The following is a 26019-nucleotide window of genomic DNA, read 5'->3' as shown; positions in this document are numbered from 1 at the left end:
GGCTGTGAAAGCGCTGGCAAGGGAATGTGGTTGACAGGTAACTGGTTTAAGCCCTGAGAGCTGTGGTGTGGGAGAAATGGCTGGACGATTGCGGTTTGGGAGGTGGGTCTGTGCCGAGAGTGAGAGTGAGCTTGAGAATGTGTCTGGGGAGTGCCGGGAGACAAGGGCAAGGGCAGATCCCCACCCAGCGTGTGTTTGGCTGTGAAAGCGCTGTCAAGGGAAGGTGAGGAGCAGCAACAGCTTTCAGTCCTTGCCCATTTTGCTGTGGAAGAAATCACTTGACGTTTGCAACGTCAGACCTCAGCTATTGAAAAAGTCAGTCTGAGCCTGAGAGAACTTCAGGATGGCTAAGAAAGAAGGCAAGCGCAGAGCGTGAGTCTGTCTTTCACTGTCACAGCGGTGCCAAGGGAAGGTGAAGACCAGCATCAACATTTCCTCCTGGCTCCTTTGGTGTGGGCAAAATCACTAGATGTTTGCACTCTCCGAGCTGGGCTCTAGCGAAAGGGGAGCGAGAGAGAGAATTAGGCCCGTGAACAGGCAAGGCAAGCACAGAGCGCCAGAGTTTCTGTGGCTGTAAAAGCGGTGCCAAGGGAAGAGGAAGACCAGAAAAAGGTTTCGTTCCTGGCTAGCTCGGTGTGGGAAAAATCGCTGGACTTTTGGAATTTGGGAGGTCATTTCTGGTGATAGGGAGAGAGAATATTGGGACAGGTACCTGGGTAGACAAGCGCAGAGCCCGAGTGTTTGTGCTGCAGTGAAAGCAGTGCGAAGGGAAGGCGAGGACCTGCCAAGAGCACTAGGGCCTTGGAGCTATGGTGCGGGAGAAATGGCTGGACATTTGCACTCAGGGAGGTGGTCTGTGCCGGGGTGAGAGTGAGCTTGAGAATGTGTCTGGGGAGTGCTGTGAGGCAAGGCAAGGGCAGATGCCGAGCTAGCGTGTGTTTGGCTGTGAAAGCGCTGTCAAGGGAAGGTGAGGCGCAGCAAGAGCGCAAAGCCCTTAGAGCCTTGGTGCGGGAGAAATGGCTGGACGATTGCAGTTTGGGAGCTGGTCTCTTCCCAGGGTGAGAGTGAGCTTGAGAATGCGTATTGGGAGTGTTGGGAAGCAAGGCAAGGGCAGCTGCCCAGTGCGTGTTTGGCTGTGAAAGCGCTGGCAAGGGAATGTGGTGACAGGTAACTGGTTTAAGCCCTGAGAGCTGTGGTGTGGGAGAAATGGCTGGACGATTGCGGTTTGGGAGGTGGTCTGTGCCGAGAGTGAGAGTGAGCTTGAGAATGTGTCTGGGGAGTGCCGGGAGACAGGGCAAGGGCAGATCCCCACCCAGCGTGTGTTTGGCTGTGAAAGCGCTGTCAAGGGAAGGTGAGGAGCAGCAACAGCTTTCAGTCCTTGCCCATTTGCTGTGGAAGAAATCACTTGACGTTTGCAACGTCAGACCTCAGCTATTGAAAAAGTCAGTCTGAGCCTGAGAGAACTTCAGGATGGCTAAGAAAGAAGGCAAGCGCAGAGCGTGAGTCTGTCTTTCACTGTCACAGCGGTGCCAAGGGAAGGTGAAGACCAGCATCAACATTTCCTCCTGGCTCCTTTGGTGTGGGCAAAATCACTAGATGTTTGCACTCTCCGAGCTGGGCTCTAGCGAAAGGGGAGCGAGAGAGAGAATTAGGCCCGTGAACAGGCAAGGCAAGCACAGAGCGCCAGAGTTTCTGTGGCTGTAAAAGCGGTGCCAAGGGAAGAGGAAGACCAGAAAAAGGTTTCGTTCCTGGCTAGCTCGGTGTGGGAAAAATCGCTGGACTTTTGGAATTTGGGAGGTCATTTCTGGTGATAGGGAGAGAGAATATTGGGACAGGTACCTGGGTAGACAAGCGCAGAGCCCGAGTGTTTGTGCTGCAGTGAAAGCAGTGCGAAGGGAAGGCGAGGACCTGCCAAGAGCACTAGGGCCTTGGAGCTATGGTGCGGGAGAAATGGCTGGACATTTGCACTCAGGGAGGTGGTCTGTGCCGGGGTGAGAGTGAGCTTGAGAATGTGTCTGGGGAGTGCTGTGAGGCAAGGCAAGGGCAGATGCCGAGCTAGCGTGTGTTTGGCTGTGAAAGTGGTGGCAAGGGAAGGTGAGAACCAGCAAGAGCACTATACCATCAGAGCTATGGTCTGGGACAAAGTGCTGGACGACTGGAGTTTCAGAGCTGGTCTATTGCGAGGCTGAGAGTGAGCTTGAGAATGTGTCTGGGGAGTGCTGTGAGGCAAGGCAAGGGCAGATGCCCACCCAGCGTGTGTTTGGCTGTGAAAGCGCTGTCAAGGGAAGGTGAGGCGCAGCAAGAGCGCAAAGCCCTTAGAGCCTTGGTGCGGGAGAAATGGCTGGACGATTGCAGTTTGGGAGCTGGTCTCTTCCCAGGGTGAGAGTGAGCTTGAGAATGCGTATTGGGAGTGTTGGGAAGCAAGGCAAGGGCAGCTGCCCAGTGCGTGTTTGGCTGTGAAAGCGCTGGCAAGGGAATGTGGTGACAGGTAACTGGTTTAAGCCCTGAGAGCTGTGGTGTGGGAGAAATGGCTGGAGGATTGCGGTTTGGGAGGTGGTCTGTGCCGAGAGTGAGAGTGAGCTTGAGAATGTGTCTGGGGAGTGCCGGGAGACAGGGCAAGGGCAGATCCCCACCCAGCGTGTGTTTGGCTGTGAAAGCGCTGTCAAGGGAAGGTGAGGAGCAGCAACAGCTTTCAGTCCTTGCCCATTTGCTGTGGAAGAAATCACTTGACGTTTGCAACGTCAGACCTCAGCTATTGAAAAAGTCAGTCTGAGCCTGAGAGAACTTCAGGATGGCTAAGAAAGAAGGCAAGCGCAGAGCGTGAGTCTGTCTTTCACTGTCACAGCGGTGCCAAGGGAAGGTGAAGACCAGCATCAACATTTCCTCCTGGCTCCTTTGGTGTGGGCAAAATCACTAGATGTTTGCACTCTCCGAGCTGGGCTCTAGCGAAAGGGGAGCGAGAGAGAGAATTAGGCCCGTGAACAGGCAAGGCAAGCACAGAGCTCCAGAGTTTCTGTGGCTGTAAAAGCGGTGCCAAGGGAAGAGGAAGACCAGAAAAAGGTTTCGTTCCTGGCTAGCTCGGTGTGGGAAAAATCGCTGGACTTTTGGAATTTGGGAGGTCATTTCTGGTGATAGGGAGAGAGAATATTGGGACAGGTACCTGGGTAGACAAGCGCAGAGCCCGAGTGTTTGTGCTGCAGTGAAAGCAGTGCGAAGGGAAGGCGAGGACCTGCCAAGAGCACTAGGGCCTTGGAGCTATGGTGCGGGAGAAATGGCTGGACATTTGCACTCAGGGAGGTGGTCTGTGCCGGGGTGAGAGTGAGCTTGAGAATGTGTCTGGGGAGTGCTGTGAGGCAAGGCAAGGGCAGATGCCGAGCTAGCGTGTGTTTGGCTGTGAAAGCGCTGTCAAGGGAAGGTGAGGCGCAGCAAGAGCACAAAGCCCTTAGAGCCTTGGTGCGGGAGAAATGGCTGGACGATTGCAGTTTGGGAGGTGGTCTCTTCCCAGGGTGAGAGTGAGCTTGAGAATGCGTATTGGGAGTGTTGGGAAGCAAGGCAAGGGCAGCTGCCCAGTGCGTGTTTGGCTGTGAAAGCGCTGGCAAGGGAATGTGGTGACAGGTAACTGGTTTAAGCCCTGAGAGCTGTGGTGTGGGAGAAATGGCTGGACGATTGCGGTTTGGGAGGTGGTCTGTGCCGAGAGTGAGAGTGAGCTTGAGAATGTGTCTGGGGAGTGCCGGGAGACAGGGCAAGGGCAGATCCCCACCCAGCGTGTGTTTGGCTGTGAAAGCGCTGTCAAGGGAAGGTGAGGAGCAGCAACAGCTTTCAGTCCTTGCCCATTTGCTGTGGAAGAAATCACTTGACGTTTGCAACGTCAGACCTCAGCTATTGAAAAAGTCAGTCTGAGCCTGAGAGAACTTCAGGATGGCTAAGAAAGAAGGCAAGCGCAGAGCGTGAGTCTGTCTTTCACTGTCACAGCGGTGCCAAGGGAAGGTGAAGACCAGCATCAACATTTCCTCCTGGCTCCTTTGGTGTGGGCAAAATCACTAGATGTTTGCACTCTCCGAGCTGGGCTCTAGCGAAAGGGGAGCGAGAGAGAGAATTAGGCCCGTGAACAGGCAAGGCAAGCACAGAGCGCCAGAGTTTCTGTGGCTGTAAAAGCGGTGCCAAGGGAAGAGGAAGACCAGAAAAAGGTTTCGTTCCTGGCTAGCTCGGTGTGGGAAAAATCGCTGGACTTTTGGAATTTGGGAGGTCATTTCTGGTGATAGGGAGAGAGAATATTGGGACAGGTACCTGGGTAGACAAGCGCAGAGCCCGAGTGTTTGTGCTGCAGTGAAAGCAGTGCGAAGGGAAGGCGAGGACCTGCCAAGAGCACTAGGGCCTTGGAGCTATGGTGCGGGAGAAATGGCTGGACATTTGCACTCAGGGAGGTGGTCTGTGCCGGGGTGAGAGTGAGCTTGAGAATGTGTCTGGGGAGTGCTGTGAGGCAAGGCAAGGGCAGATGCCGAGCTAGCGTGTGTTTGGCTGTGAAAGCGCTGTCAAGGGAAGGTGAGGCGCAGCAAGAGCGCAAAGCCCTTAGAGCCTTGGTGCGGGAGAAATGGCTGGACGATTGCAGTTTGGGAGCTGGTCTCTTCCCAGGGTGAGAGTGAGCTTGAGAATGCGTATTGGGAGTGTTGGGAAGCAAGGCAAGGGCAGCTGCCCAGTGCGTGTTTGGCTGTGAAAGCGCTGGCAAGGGAATGTGGTGACAGGTAACTGGTTTAAGCCCTGAGAGCTGTGGTGTGGGAGAAATGGCTGGACGATTGCGGTTTGGGAGGTGGTCTGTGCCGAGAGTGAGAGTGAGCTTGAGAATGTGTCTGGGGAGTGCCGGGAGACAGGGCAAGGGCAGATCCCCACCCAGCGTGTGTTTGGCTGTGAAAGCGCTGTCAAGGGAAGGTGAGGAGCAGCAACAGCTTTCAGTCCTTGCCCATTTGCTGTGGAAGAAATCACTTGACGTTTGCAACGTCAGACCTCAGCTATTGAAAAAGTCAGTCTGAGCCTGAGAGAACTTCAGGATGGCTAAGAAAGAAGGCAAGCGCAGAGCGTGAGTCTGTCTTTCACTGTCACAGCGGTGCCAAGGGAAGGTGAAGACCAGCATCAACATTTCCTCCTGGCTCCTTTGGTGTGGGCAAAATCACTAGATGTTTGCACTCTCCGAGCTGGGCTCTAGCGAAAGGGGAGCGAGAGAGAGAATTAGGCCCGTGAACAGGCAAGGCAAGCACAGAGCGCCAGAGTTTCTGTGGCTGTAAAAGCGGTGCCAAGGGAAGAGGAAGACCAGAAAAAGGTTTCGTTCCTGGCTAGCTCGGTGTGGGAAAAATCGCTGGACTTTTGGAATTTGGGAGGTCATTTCTGGTGATAGGGAGAGAGAATATTGGGACAGGTACCTGGGTAGACAAGCGCAGAGCCCGAGTGTTTGTGCTGCAGTGAAAGCAGTGCGAAGGGAAGGCGAGGACCTGCCAAGAGCACTAGGGCCTTGGAGCTATGGTGCGGGAGAAATGGCTGGACATTTGCACTCAGGGAGGTGGTCTGTGCCGGGGTGAGAGTGAGCTTGAGAATGTGTCTGGGGAGTGCTGTGAGGCAAGGCAAGGGCAGATGCCGAGCTAGCGTGTGTTTGGCTGTGAAAGTGGTGGCAAGGGAAGGTGAGAACCAGCAAGAGCACTATACCATCAGAGCTATGGTCTGGGACAAAGTGCTGGACGACTGGAGTTTCAGAGCTGGTCTATTGCGAGGCTGAGAGTGAGCTTGAGAATGTGTCTGGGGAGTGCTGTGAGGCAAGGCAAGGGCAGATGCCCACCCAGCGTGTGTTTGGCTGTGAAAGCGCTGTCAAGGGAAGGTGAGGCGCAGCAAGAGCGCAAAGCCCTTAGAGCCTTGGTGCGGGAGAAATGGCTGGACGATTGCAGTTTGGGAGCTGGTCTCTTCCCAGGGTGAGAGTGAGCTTGAGAATGCGTATTGGGAGTGTTGGGAAGCAAGGCAAGGGCAGCTGCCCAGTGCGTGTTTGGCTGTGAAAGCGCTGGCAAGGGAATGTGGTGACAGGTAACTGGTTTAAGCCCTGAGAGCTGTGGTGTGGGAGAAATGGCTGGAGGATTGCGGTTTGGGAGGTGGTCTGTGCCGAGAGTGAGAGTGAGCTTGAGAATGTGTCTGGGGAGTGCCGGGAGACAGGGCAAGGGCAGATCCCCACCCAGCGTGTGTTTGGCTGTGAAAGCGCTGTCAAGGGAAGGTGAGGAGCAGCAACAGCTTTCAGTCCTTGCCCATTTGCTGTGGAAGAAATCACTTGACGTTTGCAACGTCAGACCTCAGCTATTGAAAAAGTCAGTCTGAGCCTGAGAGAACTTCAGGATGGCTAAGAAAGAAGGCAAGCGCAGAGCGTGAGTCTGTCTTTCACTGTCACAGCGGTGCCAAGGGAAGGTGAAGACCAGCATCAACATTTCCTCCTGGCTCCTTTGGTGTGGGCAAAATCACTAGATGTTTGCACTCTCCGAGCTGGGCTCTAGCGAAAGGGGAGCGAGAGAGAGAATTAGGCCCGTGAACAGGCAAGGCAAGCACAGAGCGCCAGAGTTTCTGTGGCTGTAAAAGCGGTGCCAAGGGAAGAGGAAGACCAGAAAAAGGTTTCGTTCCTGGCTAGCTCGGTGTGGGAAAAATCGCTGGACTTTTGGAATTTGGGAGGTCATTTCTGGTGATAGGGAGAGAGAATATTGGGACAGGTACCTGGGTAGACAAGCGCAGAGCCCGAGTGTTTGTGCTGCAGTGAAAGCAGTGCGAAGGGAAGGCGAGGACCTGCCAAGAGCACTAGGGCCTTGGAGCTATGGTGCGGGAGAAATGGCTGGACATTTGCACTCAGGGAGGTGGTCTGTGCCGGGGTGAGAGTGAGCTTGAGAATGTGTCTGGGGAGTGCTGTGAGGCAAGGCAAGGGCAGATGCCGAGCTAGCGTGTGTTTGGCTGTGAAAGCGCTGTCAAGGGAAGGTGAGGCGCAGCAAGAGCGCAAAGCCCTTAGAGCCTTGGTGCGGGAGAAATGGCTGGACGATTGCAGTTTGGGAGGTGGTCTCTTCCCAGGGTGAGAGTGAGCTTGAGAATGCGTATTGGGAGTGTTGGGAAGCAAGGCAAGGGCAGCTGCCCAGTGCGTGTTTGGCTGTGAAAGCGCTGGCAAGGGAATGTGGTGACAGGTAACTGGTTTAAGCCCTGAGAGCTGTGGTGTGGGAGAAATGGCTGGAGGATTGCGGTTTGGGAGGTGGTCTGTGCCGAGAGTGAGAGTGAGCTTGAGAATGTGTCTGGGGAGTGCCGGGAGACAGGGCAAGGGCAGATCCCCACCCAGCGTGTGTTTGGCTGTGAAAGCGCTGTCAAGGGAAGGTGAGGAGCAGCAACAGCTTTCAGTCCTTGCCCATTTGCTGTGGAAGAAATCACTTGACGTTTGCAACGTCAGACCTCAGCTATTGAAAAAGTCAGTCTGAGCCTGAGAGAACTTCAGGATGGCTAAGAAAGAAGGCAAGCGCAGAGCGTGAGTCTGTCTTTCACTGTCACAGCGGTGCCAAGGGAAGGTGAAGACCAGCATCAACATTTCCTCCTGGCTCCTTTGGTGTGGGCAAAATCACTAGATGTTTGCACTCTCCGAGCTGGGCTCTAGCGAAAGGGGAGCGAGAGAGAGAATTAGGCCCGTGAACAGGCAAGGCAAGCACAGAGCTCCAGAGTTTCTGTGGCTGTAAAAGCGGTGCCAAGGGAAGAGGAAGACCAGAAAAAGGTTTCGTTCCTGGCTAGCTCGGTGTGGGAAAAATCGCTGGACTTTTGGAATTTGGGAGGTCATTTCTGGTGATAGGGAGAGAGAATATTGGGACAGGTACCTGGGTAGACAAGCGCAGAGCCCGAGTGTTTGTGCTGCAGTGAAAGCAGTGCGAAGGGAAGGCGAGGACCTGCCAAGAGCACTAGGGCCTTGGAGCTATGGTGCGGGAGAAATGGCTGGACATTTGCACTCAGGGAGGTGGTCTGTGCCGGGGTGAGAGTGAGCTTGAGAATGTGTCTGGGGAGTGCTGTGAGGCAAGGCAAGGGCAGATGCCGAGCTAGCGTGTGTTTGGCTGTGAAAGCGCTGTCAAGGGAAGGTGAGGCGCAGCAAGAGCGCAAAGCCCTTAGAGCCTTGGTGCGGGAGAAATGGCTGGACGATTGCAGTTTGGGAGCTGGTCTCTTCCCAGGGTGAGAGTGAGCTTGAGAATGCGTATTGGGAGTGTTGGGAAGCAAGGCAAGGGCAGCTGCCCAGTGCGTGTTTGGCTGTGAAAGCGCTGGCAAGGGAATGTGGTGACAGGTAACTGGTTTAAGCCCTGAGAGCTGTGGTGTGGGAGAAATGGCTGGACGATTGCGGTTTGGGAGGTGGTCTGTGCCGAGAGTGAGAGTGAGCTTGAGAATGTGTCTGGGGAGTGCCGGGAGACAGGGCAAGGGCAGATCCCCACCCAGCGTGTGTTTGGCTGTGAAAGCGCTGTCAAGGGAAGGTGAGGAGCAGCAACAGCTTTCAGTCCTTGCCCATTTGCTGTGGAAGAAATCACTTGACGTTTGCAACGTCAGACCTCAGCTATTGAAAAAGTCAGTCTGAGCCTGAGAGAACTTCAGGATGGCTAAGAAAGAAGGCAAGCGCAGAGCGTGAGTCTGTCTTTCACTGTCACAGCGGTGCCAAGGGAAGGTGAAGACCAGCATCAACATTTCCTCCTGGCTCCTTTGGTGTGGGCAAAATCACTAGATGTTTGCACTCTCCGAGCTGGGCTCTAGCGAAAGGGGAGCGAGAGAGAGAATTAGGCCCGTGAACAGGCAAGGCAAGCACAGAGCTCCAGAGTTTCTGTGGCTGTAAAAGCGGTGCCAAGGGAAGAGGAAGACCAGAAAAAGGTTTCGTTCCTGGCTAGCTCGGTGTGGGAAAAATCGCTGGACTTTTGGAATTTGGGAGGTCATTTCTGGTGATAGGGAGAGAGAATATTGGGACAGGTACCTGGGTAGACAAGCGCAGAGCCCGAGTGTTTGTGCTGCAGTGAAAGCAGTGCGAAGGGAAGGCGAGGACCTGCCAAGAGCACTAGGGCCTTGGAGCTATGGTGCGGGAGAAATGGCTGGACATTTGCACTCAGGGAGGTGGTCTGTGCCGGGGTGAGAGTGAGCTTGAGAATGTGTCTGGGGAGTGCTGTGAGGCAAGGCAAGGGCAGATGCCGAGCTAGCGTGTGTTTGGCTGTGAAAGCGCTGTCAAGGGAAGGTGAGGCGCAGCAAGAGCACAAAGCCCTTAGAGCCTTGGTGCGGGAGAAATGGCTGGACGATTGCAGTTTGGGAGCTGGTCTCTTCCCAGGGTGAGAGTGAGCTTGAGAATGCGTATTGGGAGTGTTGGGAAGCAAGGCAAGGGCAGCTGCCCAGTGCGTGTTTGGCTGTGAAAGCGCTGGCAAGGGAATGTGGTGACAGGTAACTGGTTTAAGCCCTGAGAGCTGTGGTGTGGGAGAAATGGCTGGACGATTGCGGTTTGGGAGGTGGTCTGTGCCGAGAGTGAGAGTGAGCTTGAGAATGTGTCTGGGGAGTGCCGGGAGACAGGGCAAGGGCAGATCCCCACCCAGCGTGTGTTTGGCTGTGAAAGCGCTGTCAAGGGAAGGTGAGGAGCAGCAACAGCTTTCAGTCCTTGCCCATTTGCTGTGGAAGAAATCACTTGACGTTTGCAACGTCAGACCTCAGCTATTGAAAAAGTCAGTCTGAGCCTGAGAGAACTTCAGGATGGCTAAGAAAGAAGGCAAGCGCAGAGCGTGAGTCTGTCTTTCACTGTCACAGCGGTGCCAAGGGAAGGTGAAGACCAGCATCAACATTTCCTCCTGGCTCCTTTGGTGTGGGCAAAATCACTAGATGTTTGCACTCTCCGAGCTGGGCTCTAGCGAAAGGGGAGCGAGAGAGAGAATTAGGCCCGTGAACAGGCAAGGCAAGCACAGAGCGCCAGAGTTTCTGTGGCTGTAAAAGCGGTGCCAAGGGAAGAGGAAGACCAGAAAAAGGTTTCGTTCCTGGCTAGCTCGGTGTGGGAAAAATCGCTGGACTTTTGGAATTTGGGAGGTCATTTCTGGTGATAGGGAGAGAGAATATTGGGACAGGTACCTGGGTAGACAAGCGCAGAGCCCGAGTGTTTGTGCTGCAGTGAAAGCAGTGCGAAGGGAAGGCGAGGACCTGCCAAGAGCACTAGGGCCTTGGAGCTATGGTGCGGGAGAAATGGCTGGACATTTGCACTCAGGGAGGTGGTCTGTGCCGGGGTGAGAGTGAGCTTGAGAATGTGTCTGGGGAGTGCTGTGAGGCAAGGCAAGGGCAGATGCCGAGCTAGCGTGTGTTTGGCTGTGAAAGCGCTGTCAAGGGAAGGTGAGGCGCAGCAAGAGCACAAAGCCCTTAGAGCCTTGGTGCGGGAGAAATGGCTGGACGATTGCAGTTTGGGAGCTGGTCTCTTCCCAGGGTGAGAGTGAGCTTGAGAATGCGTATTGGGAGTGTTGGGAAGCAAGGCAAGGGCAGCTGCCCAGTGCGTGTTTGGCTGTGAAAGCGCTGGCAAGGGAATGTGGTGACAGGTAACTGGTTTAAGCCCTGAGAGCTGTGGTGTGGGAGAAATGGCTGGACGATTGCGGTTTGGGAGGTGGTCTGTGCCGAGAGTGAGAGTGAGCTTGAGAATGTGTCTGGGGAGTGCCGGGAGACAGGGCAAGGGCAGATCCCCACCCAGCGTGTGTTTGGCTGTGAAAGCGCTGTCAAGGGAAGGTGAGGAGCAGCAACAGCTTTCAGTCCTTGCCCATTTGCTGTGGAAGAAATCACTTGACGTTTGCAACGTCAGACCTCAGCTATTGAAAAAGTCAGTCTGAGCCTGAGAGAACTTCAGGATGGCTAAGAAAGAAGGCAAGCGCAGAGCGTGAGTCTGTCTTTCACTGTCACAGCGGTGCCAAGGGAAGGTGAAGACCAGCATCAACATTTCCTCCTGGCTCCTTTGGTGTGGGCAAAATCACTAGATGTTTGCACTCTCCGAGCTGGGCTCTAGCGAAAGGGGAGCGAGAGAGAGAATTAGGCCCGTGAACAGGCAAGGCAAGCACAGAGCGCCAGAGTTTCTGTGGCTGTAAAAGCGGTGCCAAGGGAAGAGGAAGACCAGAAAAAGGTTTCGTTCCTGGCTAGCTCGGTGTGGGAAAAATCGCTGGACTTTTGGAATTTGGGAGGTCATTTCTGGTGATAGGGAGAGAGAATATTGGGACAGGTACCTGGGTAGACAAGCGCAGAGCCCGAGTGTTTGTGCTGCAGTGAAAGCAGTGCGAAGGGAAGGCGAGGACCTGCCAAGAGCACTAGGGCCTTGGAGCTATGGTGCGGGAGAAATGGCTGGACATTTGCACTCAGGGAGGTGGTCTGTGCCGGGGTGAGAGTGAGCTTGAGAATGTGTCTGGGGAGTGCTGTGAGGCAAGGCAAGGGCAGATGCCGAGCTAGCGTGTGTTTGGCTGTGAAAGCGCTGTCAAGGGAAGGTGAGGCGCAGCAAGAGCGCAAAGCCCTTAGAGCCTTGGTGCGGGAGAAATGGCTGGACGATTGCAGTTTGGGAGCTGGTCTCTTCCCAGGGTGAGAGTGAGCTTGAGAATGCGTATTGGGAGTGTTGGGAAGCAAGGCAAGGGCAGCTGCCCAGTGCGTGTTTGGCTGTGAAAGCGCTGGCAAGGGAATGTGGTGACAGGTAACTGGTTTAAGCCCTGAGAGCTGTGGTGTGGGAGAAATGGCTGGACGATTGCGGTTTGGGAGGTGGTCTGTGCCGAGAGTGAGAGTGAGCTTGAGAATGTGTCTGGGGAGTGCCGGGAGACAGGGCAAGGGCAGATCCCCACCCAGCGTGTGTTTGGCTGTGAAAGCGCTGTCAAGGGAAGGTGAGGAGCAGCAACAGCTTTCAGTCCTTGCCCATTTGCTGTGGAAGAAATCACTTGACGTTTGCAACGTCAGACCTCAGCTATTGAAAAAGTCAGTCTGAGCCTGAGAGAACTTCAGGATGGCTAAGAAAGAAGGCAAGCGCAGAGCGTGAGTCTGTCTTTCACTGTCACAGCGGTGCCAAGGGAAGGTGAAGACCAGCATCAACATTTCCTCCTGGCTCCTTTGGTGTGGGCAAAATCACTAGATGTTTGCACTCTCCGAGCTGGGCTCTAGCGAAAGGGGAGCGAGAGAGAGAATTAGGCCCGTGAACAGGCAAGGCAAGCACAGAGCGCCAGAGTTTCTGTGGCTGTAAAAGCGGTGCCAAGGGAAGAGGAAGACCAGAAAAAGGTTTCGTTCCTGGCTAGCTCGGTGTGGGAAAAATCGCTGGACTTTTGGAATTTGGGAGGTCATTTCTGGTGATAGGGAGAGAGAATATTGGGACAGGTACCTGGGTAGACAAGCGCAGAGCCCGAGTGTTTGTGCTGCAGTGAAAGCAGTGCGAAGGGAAGGCGAGGACCTGCCAAGAGCACTAGGGCCTTGGAGCTATGGTGCGGGAGAAATGGCTGGACATTTGCACTCAGGGAGGTGGTCTGTGCCGGGGTGAGAGTGAGCTTGAGAATGTGTCTGGGGAGTGCTGTGAGGCAAGGCAAGGGCAGATGCCGAGCTAGCGTGTGTTTGGCTGTGAAAGCGCTGTCAAGGGAAGGTGAGGCGCAGCAAGAGCGCAAAGCCCTTAGAGCCTTGGTGCGGGAGAAATGGCTGGACGATTGCAGTTTGGGAGCTGGTCTCTTCCCAGGGTGAGAGTGAGCTTGAGAATGCGTATTGGGAGTGTTGGGAAGCAAGGCAAGGGCAGCTGCCCAGTGCGTGTTTGGCTGTGAAAGCGCTGGCAAGGGAATGTGGTGACAGGTAACTGGTTTAAGCCCTGAGAGCTGTGGTGTGGGAGAAATGGCTGGAGGATTGCGGTTTGGGAGGTGGTCTGTGCCGAGAGTGAGAGTGAGCTTGAGAATGTGTCTGGGGAGTGCCGGGAGACAGGGCAAGGGCAGATCCCCACCCAGCGTGTGTTTGGCTGTGAAAGCGCTGTCAAGGGAAGGTGAGGAGCAGCAACAGCTTTCAGTCCTTGCCCATTTGCTGTGGAAGAAATCACTTGACGTTTGCAACGTCAGACCTCAGCTATTGAAAAAGTCAGTCTGAGCCTGAGAGAACTTCAGGATGGCTAAGAAAGAAGGCAAGCGCAGAGCGTGAGTCTGTCTTTCACTGTCACAGCGGTGCCAAGGGAAGGTGAAGACCAGCATCAACATTTCCTCCTGGCTCCTTTGGTGTGGGCAAAATCACTAGATGTTTGCACTCTCCGAGCTGGGCTCTAGCGAAAGGGGAGCGAGAGAGAGAATTAGGCCCGTGAACAGGCAAGGCAAGCACAGAGCTCCAGAGTTTCTGTGGCTGTAAAAGCGGTGCCAAGGGAAGAGGAAGACCAGAAAAAGGTTTCGTTCCTGGCTAGCTCGGTGTGGGAAAAATCGCTGGACTTTTGGAATTTGGGAGGTCATTTCTGGTGATAGGGAGAGAGAATATTGGGACAGGTACCTGGGTAGACAAGCGCAGAGCCCGAGTGTTTGTGCTGCAGTGAAAGCAGTGCGAAGGGAAGGCGAGGACCTGCCAAGAGCACTAGGGCCTTGGAGCTATGGTGCGGGAGAAATGGCTGGACATTTGCACTCAGGGAGGTGGTCTGTGCCGGGGTGAGAGTGAGCTTGAGAATGTGTCTGGGGAGTGCTGTGAGGCAAGGCAAGGGCAGATGCCCACCCAGCGTGTGTTTGGCTGTGAAAGCGCTGTCAAGGGAAGGTGAGGCGCAGCAAGAGCACAAAGCCCTTAGAGCCTTGGTGCGGGAGAAATGGCTGGACGATTGCAGTTTGGGAGCTGGTCTCTTCCCAGGGTGAGAGTGAGCTTGAGAATGCGTATTGGGAGTGTTGGGAAGCAAGGCAAGGGCAGCTGCCCAGTGCGTGTTTGGCTGTGAAAGCGCTGGCAAGGGAATGTGCTCACAGGTAACTGGTTTAAGCCCTGAGAGCTGTGGTGTGGGAGAAATGGCTGGAGGATTGCGGTTTGGGAGGTGGTCTGTGCCGAGAGTGAGAGTGAGCTTGAGAATGTGTCTGGGGAGTGCCGGGAGACAGGGCAAGGGCAGATCCCCACCCAGCGTGTGTTTGGCTGTGAAAGCGCTGTCAAGGGAAGGTGAGGAGCAGCAACAGCTTTCAGTCCTTGCCCATTTGCTGTGGAAGAAATCACTTGACGTTTGCAACGTCAGACCTCAGCTATTGAAAAAGTCAGTCTGAGCCTGAGAGAACTTCAGGATGGCTAAGAAAGAAGGCAAGCGCAGAGCGTGAGTCTGTCTTTCACTGTCACAGCGGTGCCAAGGGAAGGTGAAGACCAGCATCAACATTTCCTCCTGGCTCCTTTGGTGTGGGCAAAATCACTAGATGTTTGCACTCTCCGAGCTGGGCTCTAGCGAAAGGGGAGCGAGAGAGAGAATTAGGCCCGTGAACAGGCAAGGCAAGCACAGAGCTCCAGAGTTTCTGTGGCTGTAAAAGCGGTGCCAAGGGAAGAGGAAGACCAGAAAAAGGTTTCGTTCCTGGCTAGCTCGGTGTGGGAAAAATCGCTGGACTTTTGGAATTTGGGAGGTCATTTCTGGTGATAGGGAGAGAGAATATTGGGACAGGTACCTGGGTAGACAAGCGCAGAGCCCGAGTGTTTGTGCTGCAGTGAAAGCAGTGCGAAGGGAAGGCGAGGACCTGCCAAGAGCACTAGGGCCTTGGAGCTATGGTGCGGGAGAAATGGCTGGACATTTGCACTCAGGGAGGTGGTCTGTGCCGGGGTGAGAGTGAGCTTGAGAATGTGTCTGGGGAGTGCTGTGAGGCAAGGCAAGGGCAGATGCCGAGCTAGCGTGTGTTTGGCTGTGAAAGCGCTGTCAAGGGAAGGTGAGGCGCAGCAAGAGCACAAAGCCCTTAGAGCCTTGGTGCGGGAGAAATGGCTGGACGATTGCAGTTTGGGAGCTGGTCTCTTCCCAGGGTGAGAGTGAGCTTGAGAATGCGTATTGGGAGTGTTGGGAAGCAAGGCAAGGGCAGCTGCCCAGTGCGTGTTTGGCTGTGAAAGCGCTGGCAAGGGAATGTGGTGACAGGTAACTGGTTTAAGCCCTGAGAGCTGTGGTGTGGGAGAAATGGCTGGACGATTGCGGTTTGGGAGGTGGTCTGTGCCGAGAGTGAGAGTGAGCTTGAGAATGTGTCTGGGGAGTGCCGGGAGACAGGGCAAGGGCAGATCCCCACCCAGCGTGTGTTTGGCTGTGAAAGCGCTGTCAAGGGAAGGTGAGGAGCAGCAACAGCTTTCAGTCCTTGCCCATTTGCTGTGGAAGAAATCACTTGACGTTTGCAACGTCAGACCTCAGCTATTGAAAAAGTCAGTCTGAGCCTGAGAGAACTTCAGGATGGCTAAGAAAGAAGGCAAGCGCAGAGCGTGAGTCTGTCTTTCACTGTCACAGCGGTGCCAAGGGAAGGTGAAGACCAGCATCAACATTTCCTCCTGGCTCCTTTGGTGTGGGCAAAATCACTAGATGTTTGCACTCTCCGAGCTGGGCTCTAGCGAAAGGGGAGCGAGAGAGAGAATTAGGCCCGTGAACAGGCAAGGCAAGCACAGAGCGCCAGAGTTTCTGTGGCTGTAAAAGCGGTGCCAAGGGAAGAGGAAGACCAGAAAAAGGTTTCGTTCCTGGCTAGCTCGGTGTGGGAAAAATCGCTGGACTTTTGGAATTTGGGAGGTCATTTCTGGTGATAGGGAGAGAGAATATTGGGACAGGTACCTGGGTAGACAAGCGCAGAGCCCGAGTGCTTGTGCTGCAGTGAAAGCAGTGCGAAGGGAAGGCGAGGACCTGCCAAGAGCACTAGGGCCTTGGAGCTATGGTGCGGGAGAAATGGCTGGACATTTGCACTCAGGGAGGTGGTCTGTGCCGGGGTGAGAGTGAGCTTGAGAATGTGTCTGGGGAGTGCTGTGAGGCAAGGCAAGGGCAGATGCCCAGCTAGCGTGTGTTTGGCTGTGAAAGCGCTGTCAAGGGAAGGTGAGGCGCAGCAAGAGCGCAAAGCCCTTAGAGCCTTGGTGCGGGAGAAATGGCTGGACGATTGCAGTTTGGGAGGTGGTCTCTTCCCAGGGTGAGAGTGAGCTTGAGAATGCTTATTGGGAGTGTTGGGAAGCAAGGCAAGGGCAGCTGCCCAGTGCGTGTTTGGCTGTGAAAGCGCTGGCAAGGGAATGTGCTCACAGGTAACTGGTTTAAGCCCTGAGAGCTGTGGTGTGGGAGAAATGGCTGGACGATTGCGGTTTGGGAGGTGGTCTGTGCCGAGAGTGAGAGTGAGCTTGAGAATGTGTCTGGGGAGTGCCGGGAGACAGGGCAAGGGCAGATCCCCACCCAGCGTGTGTTTGGCTGTGAAAGCGCTGTCAAGGGAAGGTGAGGAGCAGCAACAGCTTTCAGTCCTTGCCCATTTGCTGTGGAAGAAATCACTTGACGTTTGCAACGTCAGACCTCAGCTATTGAAAAAGTCAGTCTGAGCCTGAGAGAACTTCAGGATGGCTAAGAAAGAAGGCAAGCGCAGAGCGTGAGTCTGTCTTTCACTGTCACAGCGGTGCCAAGGGAAGGTGAAGACCAGCATCAACATTTCCTCCTGGCTCCTTTGGTGTGGGCAAAATCACTAGATGTTTGCACTCTCCGAGCTGGGCTCTAGCGAAAGGGGAGCGAGAGAGAGAATTAGGCCCGTGAACAGGCAAGGCAAGCACAGAGCGCCAGAGTTTCTGTGGCTGTAAAAGCGGTGCCAAGGGAAGAGGAAGACCAGAAAAAGGTTTCGTTCCTGGCTAGCTCGGTGTGGGAAAAATCGCTGGACTTTTGGAATTTGGGAGGTCATTTCTGGTGATAGGGAGAGAGAATATTGGGACAGGTACCTGGGTAGACAAGCGCAGAGCCCGAGTGCTTGTGCTGCAGTGAAAGCAGTGCGAAGGGAAGGCGAGGACCTGCCAAGAGCACTAGGGCCTTGGAGCTATGGTGCGGGAGAAATGGCTGGACATTTGCACTCAGGGAGGTGGTCTGTGCCGGGGTGAGAGTGAGCTTGAGAATGTGTCTGGGGAGTGCTGTGAGGCAAGGCAAGGGCAGATGCCCAGCTAGCGTGTGTTTGGCTGTGAAAGCGCTGTCAAGGGAAGGTGAGGCGCAGCAAGAGCGCAAAGCCCTTAGAGCCTTGGTGCGGGAGAAATGGCTGGACGATTGCAGTTTGGGAGGTGGTCTCTTCCCAGGGTGAGAGTGAGCTTGAGAATGCTTATTGGGAGTGTTGGGAAGCAAGGCAAGGGCAGCTGCCCAGTGCGTGTTTGGCTGTGAAAGCGCTGGCAAGGGAATGTGCTCACAGGTAACTGGTTTAAGCCCTGAGAGCTGTGGTGTGGGAGAAATGGCTGGACGATTGCGGTTTGGGAGGTGGTCTGTGCCGAGAGTGAGAGTGAGCTTGAGAATGTGTCTGGGGAGTGCCGGGAGACAGGGCAAGGGCAGATCCCCACCCAGCGTGTGTTTGGCTGTGAAAGCGCTGTCAAGGGAAGGTGAGGAGCAGCAACAGCTTTCAGTCCTTGCCCATTTGCTGTGGAAGAAATCACTTGACGTTTGCAACGTCAGACCTCAGCTATTGAAAAAGTCAGTCTGAGCCTGAGAGAACTTCAGGATGGCTAAGAAAGAAGGCAAGCGCAGAGCGTGAGTCTGTCTTTCACTGTCACAGCGGTGCCAAGGGAAGGTGAAGACCAGCATCAACATTTCCTCCTGGCTCCTTTGGTGTGGGCAAAATCACTAGATGTTTGCACTCTCCGAGCTGGGCTCTAGCGAAAGGGGAGCGAGAGAGAGAATTAGGCCCGTGAACAGGCAAGGCAAGCACAGAGCTCCAGAGTTTCTGTGGCTGTAAAAGCGGTGCCAAGGGAAGAGGAAGACCAGAAAAAGGTTTCGTTCCTGGCTAGCTCGGTGTGGGAAAAATCGCTGGACTTTTGGAATTTGGGAGGTCATTTCTGGTGATAGGGAGAGAGAATATTGGGACAGGTACCTGGGTAGACAAGCGCAGAGCCCGAGTGTTTGTGCTGCAGTGAAAGCAGTGCGAAGGGAAGGCGAGGACCTGCCAAGAGCACTAGGGCCTTGGAGCTATGGTGCGGGAGAAATGGCTGGACATTTGCACTCAGGGAGGTGGTCTGTGCCGGGGTGAGAGTGAGCTTGAGAATGTGTCTGGGGAGTGCTGTGAGGCAAGGCAAGGGCAGATGCCGAGCTAGCGTGTGTTTGGCTGTGAAAGCGCTGTCAAGGGAAGGTGAGGCGCAGCAAGAGCGCAAAGCCCTTAGAGCCTTGGTGCGGGAGAAATGGCTGGACGATTGCAGTTTGGGAGCTGGTCTCTTCCCAGGGTGAGAGTGAGCTTGAGAATGCGTATTGGGAGTGTTGGGAAGCAAGGCAAGGGCATGCTGCCCAGTGCGTGTTTGGCTGTGAAAGCGCTGGCAAGGGAATGTGGTGACAGGTAACTGGTTTAAGCCCTGAGAGCTGTGGTGTGGGAGAAATGGCTGGACGATTGCGGTTTGGGAGGTGGTCTGTGCCGAGAGTGAGAGTGAGCTTGAGAATGTGTCTGGGGAGTAGCCGGGAGACAGGGCAAGGGCAGATCCCCCACCCAGCGTGTGTTTGGCTGTGAAAGCGCTGTCAAGGGAAGGTGAGGAGCAGGCAACAGCTTTCAGTCCTTGCCCATTTGCTGTGGAAGAAATCACTTGACGTTTGCAACGTCAGACCTCAGCTATTGAAAAAGTCAGTCTGAGCCTGAGAGAACTTCAGGATGGCTAAGAAAGAAGGCAAGCGCAGAGCGTGAGTCTGTCTTTCACTGTCACAGCGGGTGCCAAGGGAAGGTGAAGACCAGCATCAACATTTCCTCCTGGCTCCTTTGGTGTGGGCAAAATCACTAGATGTTTGCACTCTCCGAGCTGGGCTCTAGCGAAAGGGGAGCGAGAGAGAGAATTAGGCCCGTGAACAGGCAAGGCAAGCACAGAGGCTCCAGAGTTTCTGTTGGCTGTAAAAGCGGTGCCAAGGGAAGAGGAAGACCAGAAAAAAGGTTTCGATCCTGGCTAGCTCGGTGTGGGAAAAATCGCTGGACTTTGGAATTTGGGAGGTCATTTCTGGTGATAGGGAGAGAGAATATTGGGACAGGTACCTGGGTAGACAAGCGCAGAGCCCGAGTGTTTGTGCTGCAGTGAAAGCAGTGCGAAGGGAAGGCGAGGACCTGCCAAGAGCACTAGGGCCTTGGAGCTATGGTGCGGGAGAAATGGCTGGACATTTGCACTCAGGGAGGTGGTCTGTGCCGCGGGTGAGAGTGAGCTTGAGAATGTGTCTGGGGAGTGCTGTGAGGCAAGGCAAGGGCAGATGCCCACCCAGCGTGTGTTTGGCTGTGAAAGCGCTGTCAAGGGAAGGTGAGGCGCAGCAAGAGCACAAAGCCCCTTAGAGCCTTGGTGCGGGAGAAATGGCTGGACGATTGCAGTTGGGAGCTGGTCTCTTTCCCAGGGTGAGAGTGAGCTTGAGAATGCGTATTGGGAGTGTTGGAAGCAAGGCAAGGGCAGCTGCCCAGTGCGTGTTTGGCTGTGAAAGCGCTGGCAAGGGAATGTGGTGACAGGTAACTGGTTTAAGCCCTGAGAGCTGTGGTGTGGGAGAAATGGCTGGAGGATTGCGGTTTGGGAGGAGGTCTGTGCCGAGAGTGAGAGTGAGCTTGAGAATGAGTCTGGGGAGTGCCGGGAGACAGGGGCAAGGGCAGATCCCCACCCAGCGTGTGTTTGGCTGTGAAAGCGCTGTCAAGGGAAGGTGAGGAGCAGCAACAGCTTTCAGTCCTTGCCCATTTGCTGTGGAAGAAATCACTTGACGTTTGCAACGTCAGACCTCAGCTATTGAAAAAGTCCAGTCTGAGCCTGAGAGAACTTCAGGATGGCTAAGAAAGAAGGCAAGCGCAGAGCGTGTGAGTCTGTCTTTCACTGTCACAGCGGTGCCAAGGGAAGGTGAAGACCAGCATCAACATTTCCTCCTGGCTCTTTGGTGTGGGCAAAAACACTAGATGTTTGCACTCTCCGAGCTGGGCTCTAGCGAAAGGGGAGCGAGAGAGAGAATTAGGCCCGTGAACAGGCAAGGCAAGCACAGAGCTCCAGAGTTTCTGTGGCTGTAAAAGCGGGTGCCAAGGGAAGAGGAAGACCAGAAAAAGGTTTCGTTCCTGCTAGCTCGGTGTGGGAAAAATCGCTGGACTTTTGGAATTTGGGAGGTCATTTCTGGTGATAGGGAGAGAGAATATTGGGACAGGTACCTGGGTAGACAAGCGCAGAGCCCGAGTGTTTGTGCTGCAGTGAAAGCAGTGCGAAGGGAAGGCGAGGGACCTGCCAAGAGCACTAGGGCCTTGGAGCTATGGTGCGGGAGAAATGGCTGGACATTTGCACTCAGGGAGGTGGTCTGTGCCGGGGTGAGAGTGAGCTTGAGAATGTGTCCTGGGGAGTGCTGTGAGGCAAGGCAAGGGCAGATGCCGAGCTAGGCGTGTGTTTGGCTGTGAAAGCGCTGTCAAGGGAAGGTGAGGCGCAGCAAGAGCACAAAGCCCTTAGAGCCTTGGTGCGGGAGAAATGGCTGGACGATTGCAGTTTGGGAGCTGGTCTCTTCCCAGGGTGAGAGTGAGGCTTGAGAATGCGTAATTGGGAGTGTTGGAAGCAAGGCAAGGGCAGCTGCCCAGTGCGTGTTGGCTGTGAAAGCGCTGGCAAGGGAATGTGGGTGACAGGAACTGGTTTAAGCCCTGAGAGCTGTGGTGCGGGAGAAATGGCTGGACGATTGCGGTTTGGGAGGTGGTCTGTGCCGAGAGTGAGAGTGAGCTTGAGAATGTGTCTGGGGAGTGCCTGGGAGGACAGGGCAAGGGCAGATCCCCACCCAGCGTGGTGTTTGGCTGTGATAAGCGCTGTCAAGGGAAGGTGAGGAGCAGCAACAGCTTTCAGTCCTTGCCCATTTGCTGTGGAAGAAATCACTTGACGTTTGCAACGTCAGACCTCAGCTATTGAAAAAGTCAGTCCTGAGCCTGAGAGAACTTCAGGATGGCTAAGAAAGAAGGCAAGCGCAGAGCGTGAGTCTGTCTTTCACTGTCACAGCGGTGCCAAGGGAAGGTGAAGACCAGCATCAACATTTCCTCCTGAATCACTAGATGTTTGCACTCTCCGAGCTGGGCTCTAGCGAAAGGGGAGCGAGAGAGAGAATTAGGCCCGTGAACAGGCAAGGCAAGCACAGAGCGCCAGAGTTTCTGTGGCTGTAAAAGCGGTGCCAAGGGAAGAGGAAGACCAGAAAAAGGTTTCGTTCCTGGCTAGCTCGGTGTGGGAAAAATCGCTGGACTTTTGGAATTTGGGAGGTCATTTCTGGTGATAGGGAGAGAGAATATTGGGACAGGTACCTGGGTAGACAAGCGCAGAGCCCGAGTGTTTGTGCTGCAGTGAAAGCAGTGCGAAGGGAAGGCGAGGACCTGCCAAGAGCACTAGGGCCTTGGAGCTATGGTGCGGGAGAAATGGCTGGACATTTGCACTCAGGGAGGTGGTCTGTGCCGGGGTGAGAGTGAGCTTGAGAATGTGTCTGGGGAGTGCTGTGAGGCAAGGCAAGGGCAGATGCCGAGCTAGCGTGTGTTTGGCTGTGAAAGCGCTGTCAAGGGAAGGTGAGGCGCAGCAAGAGCGCAAAGCCCTTAGAGCCTTGGTGCGGGAGAAATGGCTGGACGATTGCAGTTTGGGAGGTGGTCTCTTCCCAGGGTGAGAGTGAGCTTGAGAATGCTTATTGGGAGTGTTGGGAAGCAAGGCAAGGGCAGCTGCCCAGTGCGTGTTTGGCTGTGAAAGCGCTGGCAAGGGAATGTGCTCACAGGTAACTGGTTTAAGCCCTGAGAGCTGTGGTGTGGGAGAAATGGCTGGAGGATTGCGGTTTGGGAGGTGGTCTGTGCCGAGAGTGAGAGTGAGCTTGAGAATGTGTCTGGGGAGTGCCGGGAGACAGGGCAAGGGCAGATCCCCACCCAGCGTGTGTTTGGCTGTGAAAGCGCTGTCAAGGGAAGGTGAGGAGCAGCAACAGCTTTCAGTCCTTGCCCATTTGCTGTGGAAGAAATCACTTGACGTTTGCAACGTCAGACCTCAGCTATTGAAAAAGTCAGTCTGAGCCTGAGAGAACTTCAGGATGGCTAAGAAAGAAGGCAAGCGCAGAGCGTGAGTCTGTCTTTCACTGTCACAGCGGTGCCAAGGGAAGGTGAAGACCAGCATCAACATTTCCTCCTGGCTCCTTTGGTGTGGGCAAAATCACTAGATGTTTGCACTCTCCGAGCTGGGCTCTAGCGAAAGGGGAGCGAGAGAGAGAATTAGGCCCGTGAACAGGCAAGGCAAGCACAGAGCGCCAGAGTTTCTGTGGCTGTAAAAGCGGTGCCAAGGGAAGAGGAAGACCAGAAAAAGGTTTCGTTCCTGGCTAGCTCGGTGTGGGAAAAATCGCTGGACTTTTGGAATTTGGGAGGTCATTTCTGGTGATAGGGAGAGAGAATATTGGGACAGGTACCTGGGTAGACAAGCGCAGAGCCCGAGTGTTTGTGCTGCAGTGAAAGCAGTGCGAAGGGAAGGCGAGGACCTGCCAAGAGCACTAGGGCCTTGGAGCTATGGTGCGGGAGAAATGGCTGGACATTTGCACTCAGGGAGGTGGTCTGTGCCGGGGTGAGAGTGAGCTTGAGAATGTGTCTGGGGAGTGCTGTGAGGCAAGGCAAGGGCAGATGCCGAGCTAGCGTGTGTTTGGCTGTGAAAGCGCTGTCAAGGGAAGGTGAGGCGCAGCAAGAGCACAAAGCCCTTAGAGCCTTGGTGCGGGAGAAATGGCTGGACGATTGCAGTTTGGGAGCTGGTCTCTTCCCAGGGTGAGAGTGAGCTTGAGAATGCGTATTGGGAGTGTTGGGAAGCAAGGCAAGGGCAGCTGCCCAGTGCGTGTTTGGCTGTGAAAGCGCTGGCAAGGGAATGTGCTCACAGGTAACTGGTTTAAGCCCTGAGAGCTGTGGTGTGGGAGAAATGGCTGGAGGATTGCGGTTTGGGAGGTGGTCTGTGCCGAGAGTGAGAGTGAGCTTGAGAATGTGTCTGGGGAGTGCCGGGAGACAGGGCAAGGGCAGATCCCCACCCAGCGTGTGTTTGGCTGTGAAAGCGCTGTCAAGGGAAGGTGAGGAGCAGCAACAGCTTTCAGTCCTTGCCCATTTGCTGTGGAAGAAATCACTTGACGTTTGCAACGTCAGACCTCAGCTATTGAAAAAGTCAGTCTGAGCCTGAGAGAACTTCAGGATGGCTAAGAAAGAAGGCAAGCGCAGAGCGTGAGTCTGTCTTTCACTGTCACAGCGGTGCCAAGGGAAGGTGAAGACCAGCATCAACATTTCCTCCTGGCTCCTTTGGTGTGGGCAAAATCACTAGATGTTTGCACTCTCCGAGCTGGGCTCTAGCGAAAGGGGAGCGAGAGAGAGAATTAGGCCCGTGAACAGGCAAGGCAAGCACAGAGCTCCAGAGTTTCTGTGGCTGTAAAAGCGGTGCCAAGGGAAGAGGAAGACCAGAAAAAGGTTTCGTTCCTGGCTAGCTCGGTGTGGGAAAAATCGCTGGACTTTTGGAATTTGGGAGGTCATTTCTGGTGATAGGGAGAGAGAATATTGGGACAGGTACCTGGGTAGACAAGCGCAGAGCCCGAGTGTTTGTGCTGCAGTGAAAGCAGTGCGAAGGGAAGGCGAGGACCTGCCAAGAGCACTAGGGCCTTGGAGCTATGGTGCGGGAGAAATGGCTGGACATTTGCACTCAGGGAGGTGGTCTGTGCCGGGGTGAGAGTGAGCTTGAGAATGTGTCTGGGGAGTGCTGTGAGGCAAGGCAAGGGCAGATGCCGAGCTAGCGTGTGTTTGGCTGTGAAAGCGCTGTCAAGGGAAGGTGAGGCGCAGCAAGAGCACAAAGCCCTTAGAGCCTTGGTGCGGGAGAAATGGCTGGACGATTGCAGTTTGGGAGCTGGTCTCTTCCCAGGGTGAGAGTGAGCTTGAGAATGCGTATTGGGAGTGTTGGGAAGCAAGGCAAGGGCAGCTGCCCAGTGCGTGTTTGGCTGTGAAAGCGCTGGCAAGGGAATGTGGTGACAGGTAACTGGTTTAAGCCCTGAGAGCTGTGGTGCGGGAGAAATGGCTGGACGATTGCGGTTTGGGAGGTGGTCTGTGCCGAGAGTGAGAGTGAGCTTGAGAATGTGTCTGGGGAGTGCCGGGAGACAGGGCAAGGGCAGATCCCCACCCAGCGTGTGTTTGGCTGTGAAAGCGCTGTCAAGGGAAGGTGAGGAGCAGCAACAGCTTTCAGTCCTTGCCCATTTGCTGTGGAAGAAATCACTTGACGTTTGCAACGTCAGACCTCAGCTATTGAAAAAGTCAGTCTGAGCCTGAGAGAACTTCAGGATGGCTAAGAAAGAAGGCAAGCGCAGAGCGTGAGTCTGTCTTTCACTGTCACAGCGGTGCCAAGGGAAGGTGAAGACCAGCATCAACATTTCCTCCTGGCTCCTTTGGTGTGGGCAAAATCACTAGATGTTTGCACTCTCCGAGCTGGGCTCTAGCGAAAGGGGAGCGAGAGAGAGAATTAGGCCCGTGAACAGGCAAGGCAAGCACAGAGCGCCAGAGTTTCTGTGGCTGTAAAAGCGGTGCCAAGGGAAGAGGAAGACCAGAAAAAGGTTTCGTTCCTGGCTAGCTCGGTGTGGGAAAAATCGCTGGACTTTTGGAATTTGGGAGGTCATTTCTGGTGATAGGGAGAGAGAATATTGGGACAGGTACCTGGGTAGACAAGCGCAGAGCCCGAGTGTTTGTGCTGCAGTGAAAGCAGTGCGAAGGGAAGGCGAGGACCTGCCAAGAGCACTAGGGCCTTGGAGCTATGGTGCGGGAGAAATGGCTGGACATTTGCACTCAGGGAGGTGGTCTGTGCCGGGGTGAGAGTGAGCTTGAGAATGTGTCTGGGGAGTGCTGTGAGGCAAGGCAAGGGCAGATGCCCAGCTAGCGTGTGTTTGGCTGTGAAAGCGCTGTCAAGGGAAGGTGAGGCGCAGCAAGAGCGCAAAGCCCTTAGAGCCTTGGTGCGGGAGAAATGGCTGGACGATTGCAGTTTGGGAGGTGGTCTCTTCCCAGGGTGAGAGTGAGCTTGAGAATGCTTATTGGGAGTGTTGGGAAGCAAGGCAAGGGCAGCTGCCCAGTGCGTGTTTGGCTGTGAAAGCGCTGGCAAGGGAATGTGGTGACAGGTAACTGGTTTAAGCCCTGAGAGCTGTGGTGTGGGAGAAATGGCTGGACGATTGCGGTTTGGGAGGTGGTCTGTGCCGAGAGTGAGAGTGAGCTTGAGAATGTGTCTGGGGAGTGCCGGGAGACAGGGCAAGGGCAGATCCCCACCCAGCGTGTGTTTGGCTGTGAAAGCGCTGTCAAGGGAAGGTGAGGAGCAGCAACAGCTTTCAGTCCTTGCCCATTTGCTGTGGAAGAAATCACTTGACGTTTGCAACGTCAGACCTCAGCTATTGAAAAAGTCAGTCTGAGCCTGAGAGAACTTCAGGATGGCTAAGAAAGAAGGCAAGCGCAGAGCGTGAGTCTGTCTTTCACTGTCACAGCGGTGCCAAGGGAAGGTGAAGACCAGCATCAACATTTCCTCCTGGCTCCTTTGGTGTGGGCAAAATCACTAGATGTTTGCACTCTCCGAGCTGGGCTCTAGCGAAAGGGGAGCGAGAGAGAGAATTAGGCCCGTGAACAGGCAAGGCAAGCACAGAGCTCCAGAGTTTCTGTGGCTGTAAAAGCGGTGCCAAGGGAAGAGGAAGACCAGAAAAAGGTTTCGTTCCTGGCTAGCTCGGTGTGGGAAAAATCGCTGGACTTTTGGAATTTGGGAGGTCATTTCTGGTGATAGGGAGAGAGAATATTGGGACAGGTACCTGGGTAGACAAGCGCAGAGCCCGAGTGTTTGTGCTGCAGTGAAAGCAGTGCGAAGGGAAGGCGAGGACCTGCCAAGAGCACTAGGGCCTTGGAGCTATGGTGCGGGAGAAATGGCTGGACATTT

This window comes from Pelecanus crispus, chromosome 12 (genome assembly GCF_030463565.1).
Source record: "Pelecanus crispus isolate bPelCri1 chromosome 12, bPelCri1.pri, whole genome shotgun sequence".
Taxonomy (NCBI): domain Eukaryota; kingdom Metazoa; phylum Chordata; class Aves; order Pelecaniformes; family Pelecanidae; genus Pelecanus; species Pelecanus crispus.
The sequence above is the reverse complement of the archived record's forward strand: the minus strand, read 5'-3'. Positions refer to the sequence as shown.